This window comes from Notolepis coatsorum (assembly GCF_963971535.1).
Source record: "Notolepis coatsorum genome assembly, chromosome: 4".
Classification (NCBI taxonomy): domain Eukaryota; kingdom Metazoa; phylum Chordata; class Actinopteri; order Aulopiformes; family Paralepididae; genus Notolepis; species Notolepis coatsorum.
Window position 1 is genome coordinate 80,020,633 of NC_140168.1, and position 6,000 is coordinate 80,026,632.

General features: G+C 40.9%; 1 protein-coding gene across 1 annotated transcript in view; it reads right to left on the minus strand.

The window, feature by feature from the left end:
- The window catches only part of LOC311227258 (tumor necrosis factor alpha-induced protein 8-like protein 2), a 43,244-nt gene extending 38,914 nt beyond the window's left edge, over nucleotides 1–4,330 (minus strand). Inside the window, exons 1-2 of the mRNA XM_084312849.1 lie at nucleotides 4,239–4,330; nucleotides 2,672–2,937 (exon numbers count right to left, since the gene is read on the minus strand). The gene's annotated coding sequence lies outside the window, so the exon portion shown is untranslated. The remainder of the gene's footprint in view (nucleotides 1–2,671; nucleotides 2,938–4,238) is intronic.
- Between the last annotated feature and the right edge of the window lie 1,670 nt (nucleotides 4,331–6,000).

Below are 6,000 nucleotides of genomic sequence, written 5' to 3' on the forward strand. Positions count from 1 at the left end.
CGTACACACTCCACACACACAGTCTGTATCAGTCCACTGGGTGCTATCATTGGCCAGGAGCTGACTCCCTAATCGCCACTATTGCTATATATACATTGTATAACATATGAAGCCATCTGAGCCATGTTTTTGTTGTTTGTCCTTTGTCATGTCTGTTAATGTACTTTTATAGTTTATATTATGTCTTTATTATGCTTATTGTCATTATAGTTGTTATTGTTGTTAGTGCTAGTGTTGTTAGTGTCTTTGTTATTAAGTCTACTGTATTGTGATGTCTTGTTCCATGTATGTTTTGAAAAAAGAAAAAAAAAACATTTATAAAAAAAATAACATTTGCTGATGACACCATAGACGTAGGTCTCCTCAGCAACAAGGACGGATCAGCCGACAGAAGGGAGGTGGAGGAACCGGACAGCTTGGTGCAAAACACACAATCCTACCCTCAACACTGACAAAACCAAAGAAATGATCGCTGACTTCGGGAAGGTCAACCCCAACATCATCATCATTGACCATTGATGTCCTGTCTTAGAGAGAGGGTAAACAGCACTGAGTTCCTGCGGGTACGTCTGACTGATGACCTCCAGCTACAACACCACACCATCAAGAAGGACCAACAGCATCTCCACCTGCTCCGTAGACTGAGGAGAGCGGGCCGCCACCACTTGAACCATCTTCCACCGAGGCGCCGTTGAAAACATAAGTAGCTAAGTATTTTTACTCAAGTACTGTACTGTATTTTCGATCTACTTTATGTGAGTATTTACATTTTAGAGAACTTTTAATCCACTACATTTCAAGGGAAATATTGTACTTTTTACTCCACTACATTTATCTGAACCCATCAGTTACTAGTTACTTTGAAGAAAAGGATTTTGCATAGAAAACATAATATATACAAAATAAAAAATGTATGAAGATTATATACTTTCACATTTGAAGCCTGTCAACTTCAAGAGGACGTACTCAGAGCAGCATAACTGGACCACGTACCACTTTAACATAACCTATAGAGGTCAATGGATACACAAACGTCATGTAGTATGTGTACTTTTACTTTAGATACTTAAGTACATTCAATAGCAAATACTTCTCTACTTTTACTTAAGTAGAATTTGAATGGAGGACCTTTACTTTTACCAGAGTACTCATTTATCTGAGTATTACTTTTACTCAAGTAAAGGAACTGTGTACTTCTTCCACCACTGCACAACACAGACAGGACAGGCTAATGAGACCCGCAGAAAGAATCACTGGTGCCTTGCTGCCATCTTTGATGGACATACAGTATACAACCAACGCTGTATCTGCAACACCACCAGTATCATCAGTGACCCCTTTCATCCCACGGCCTGGTTCCCCTCATGCAGGCAGGGAGAAGGTACAGGAACATCAAGGTCCACAAGGCTACTAACATCCTTTTCTCCAAGGCAGTCAGACCCCTCAACCGTAATGGCTAATATGAACTGCTTTATGTGAACTGCACTTTAGGCCTTCATATAATTTTATTGGCGATTACCATTGTATTTATTGACCTCTTTCTATGCTATAATGACTATTTATTGACCTTTGATCTATGCTATAATGACTATTTATTGACCTTTGATCTATGCTATAATGACTATTTATTGACCTTTTATCTATGCTATAATGACAATTTATTGACCTTTTATCTATGCAATAGTGACTATAGTATTTATTGACCTTTTATCTATGCTATAATTACTATTTATTGACCTTTGCACTTTGTCTTTTGTACTTTTCTTTCCTTGCCTGTTTCGTTGTATATGATAATTGCTTTGTTATTATTATGTATAAAAGTGCACAGAAATGACCATTAAAAGAAAACATGCAGCTGTCCAGTAACCTGAAGCGCCAGACGGTCTGATGCACAGAACGCGCTGATCGGTCCAAACCGTTTCTGGTTCAGGGGACACAAAGCATAACATGACGAGATAGATTCTCACATGGTCGTTAAAACTGTCCAGTATAACCACAGTCTTGGAGCAGTCGGGTGGTACAGTAAGTGTCTTGCTTCCACGACACCTTGGTGGGTAAATGACAACCATCCGTTGGTGAACCTGCTTCTCTAATCTTCTATTCAAATTCAAATTTTTTCTCCCATCCCAATTTTGCCTCGCCAAATTTCTCCCTTCAATCCTCCCCTCCCCTGTCTCGAACGTTGCTAGACCATGCCTCCCACTGGTCGGCTGCAGTGAGGACCAAGCCTTGCATCACGTGTCCCCTCTGGCCTCCGGTACACGAGGAGGCAGCCGTCGCATTTTTTCACCTGAACAGCGCGATCTCTCAGTGGCGAGGAGTAACGCGTGGGAGGCTCACGCTGCCCCCGACACTTCCTGATTCTGCTGTACAGGCGCACCAACCGACCTGTAGGAGTCGCTGTCCACAACGTCCAATCCCCACCCACCGGCTTTCCCACCCTCTAACACTGCCAATTGTATTAGTATGAACGACCGGCCAAGCCGGTAGCAACGGCGAGAGCTGGGCTCGATACCAGCATCTCCCGCGTTAGTGGCGAGCGCCTTGCCCACTGCGCCACTCAGCCGCCCAATCTTCTATTAGTCTATAGAGGCTTCTCACCTGTTCAAGTCTATTAGTCTATAGAGGCTTCTCACCTGTTCAAGTCTATTAGTCTATAGAGGCTTCTCACCTGTTCAAGTTGACCTCTGGCACCGCTCTTCAGTCCCTCTGATGAAAACTCCCCCGAAAGATTATTGTTATTATTATATATATATATTTCTTTTTACATTGAGCCGTAGTTTCACATCCGGTTCATCGACAGCAGGTCTTGCCTGTCACGTAGTAGTAGTAGTAGTAGTAGTAGTACAGCAGCCTTGGCCTGGCCACATCTGTCTTCAGTACAGCAAAAACATCTCCATATTGGCTCGGACACACTCCTCTCCACAAACGAATGGACTGAAAAACATTTGACTGAACTTTAATGTCTTGGACAGGATGATGATTATTTTATTTTGTATTATTATTTGTGATCAACACACACACACACACACACACACACACACACACACACACACACACACACACACACACACACACACACATATATATATATATATATATATATATATATATATATATATATATATATATATATATATATATATATATATATATATATATATATATATATATATATATATATTAGGGCTGTCAAAATGAATGCTTTAACTCTGGAGATTAATTTAAATGTATTAAAGCATTAAAATAAATGTATCTAGATTCATCTATGGAGTGAAAAATCTTCAATCTTAGCGCCGCGGATATAAGAAAGAGGTCTAGCTGAGTAAATTTTGATGGTTTTGTTGAACATTTGTATTTCACAGGAGAGAAACTGTATTCAAAGACAGCTATTAAAATAGTCTTTGAAATCTAAATATACTTTCTTTGTGTTGATTTTACATTAATTCCATGATTTTACTCAAGTAAATATCTTTTACAAGCTTTGGTTTTATGTAGAAAAATGCAATTTTGAATCTAGATTAATTACAGAAAATTCTGAGATTAATTAGTAAAAAAAATGTATCTATTGACAGCACTAATATATATATATATATATATATATATATATATATATATATATAATACATTATGATATCAGAAATCTGTATATTTGGATGTATTTTGGTATTATATATATATAATACCAAAATACATCCAAATATACAGATTTCTGATATCATAATGTATTATAAAATAACTGCCATTGTTTTCCAGCAGTCACTATATCCTCTGTGACAATACCCTAGACAAATACACTAAAACATTTGACTAGTCACAGACCATTAGCCTACAGTAGACTACACTCACAGTTATTGAGTAAATATCAATGTAATACTAAACCAATCTGTTAATAACAGATAACGTTTTGCTAGTCACAGAGCTACAATAACTAGACTACACTCACAGTTATTGAGTAAATAAATATCAATGTAATACTAAACCATGTGTTCAAAGCAGATAACGTTTTTGCTAGTCACAGAACTACAATAACTAGACTACACTCACAGTTACTGAGTACATATCAGTGTAATACTAAACCAATGTGATCAAAGCAGATAATGTTTGGCTAGTCACAGAACTACAATAACTAGACTGTATTCACAGTTACAGAGTAGATATGTAATACTAAACCAATGTGTTCAAAGCAGATAGCATTTTTGCTAGTCGCAGAACTATAATAACTAGACTGTACTCACAGTTGTTAATGTCGGTGTAATGTACCATAGCAGTGCCCTGTCTAAGTGCTCAGATAGAGAGCCAGGCTGCCCTTCCTGCTGTCTGATGCATTTCCTTCAATAACCCAACTTAGCATAATAGAAGACACGCCCCTCTCTCTCTCTCTCTCTCTCTCTCTCTCTCTCTCTCTCTCTCTCTCTCTCTCTCTCTCTCTCTCTCTCTCTCTCTCTCTCTCTCTCTCTCTCTCTCTCTCTCTCTCTCTCTCTCTCTCTCTCTCTCTCGTCTCTGTCTCTCAGATTTGTGTCCTTCTGTTTCTCCCACCCCCCTCTTTCTCTGTCTCTTTTCATCTTCCCTCTGTTTGTAAGAGACCCTCATTGTCCTCCTCTCTGAGTGTCATTTGTTCTCCCTCCCTCTCCCTCTATCTCCCTCTCTCCCTCTAGCTCCCTCCCTCCCTCTCCCTTCCTCTCTCTCCATCTCCCGCTCTCCCTCTATCTCCCTCCATCCCTCTCTCTCCCTCTATTTCCCTCCCTCTCTGTCTCCCTATATCTCCCTCTCCCTCTGTCTCTCTATCTCCCTCTGTCTCTCTCTCCTTCCCCCTCTCTCCCTCCCTCTCTCTCCATCTTTCTCTCCCTCTCTCTCTCCCCCTCTCTCTGGGTGCAATTTATTTTGAATGTTTCCTCAGAATTCTGTCTTAAAGTTATGCCTCTCTGGAGCTTTCACTGGCCGGTAGCCATTGTGATGTCGTCGTTTGAAAGTTCTCAGAATCAGGGCGGCTGGGTGGCGTAGCGGAGATTGCGCTCGTCACCAATGCGAGAGACTCCGGTCTCAAATCCGGGTGTCAGCATTGCCTCCGGCTTGGGCCGGCCGTTGTACTAACTCAATTGGCAGAGTTGGCGGGTGGAAGTCGATGGGTGGGGATTGGACGTTGTGGACAGCGACTTCTACAGGTCGGTTGGGGGACGCCTGCACAGCAGAGACAGGAAATGGCAGGGGCAGCGTGAGCCTCCCACGCGTTACACCTCACGCCAATGAGAGTCCGCGCTGACAGGTGAAAAGATGTGACAGGCTGCCTCCTCGTGTGCCGGAGGGAACACGTGATGCAAGGCTTCTATCCTCCCTACGACCGACCAGTAGGGGGCATATGCGAGCAACGTTCAAGACAGGGGAGGAGAGAATTGGCACATTGAAATTGGGATGGGAGAAAAATAGAAAAAGAGGAGAAAAAGTGGATAAAAAAATTCAAAATCTCAGAATCCTGATCTCACACACGAGGTCGTACACTCGACATTTTTTATGCCAGACGACACAAATGTAAAACATATTGAGAGTGAATGAGTTTGAATATGGCCACCAGTGATGTCATCAGGGACATTGAAACATTGTGTTGTGTTAATTACATTTCCATGAATGTATGTAGATGAAGAAATAGCAATACCTTGTCTTATAGGGACTGCTACATTATAATTTAATTGAGCTCTAAATTAATGTGTGCAAAATTGTTTAGAGTTTTTGGATGTGTGTGAGATTATGTGCAAAATAAATCAGCTATTTTTCAGCAAAGTGTCCCTTTAAGTACTGTAATTAGGGGGTGGTGACTATGGGTCAATGTTGGTGATTGACCATTGATGAAACCCAATAGGGATATACAGTATACTTGCCACCCGTGACCCACTTAAATTGTTATGCCAGATTAAGACATCACTTTAGACAGAGTTGTCCCTCTTTAAAGGGAAGTGTGGTCTGGGTTCTGTTGCTAAGGTTGCGTAACACCTATACTTGAAA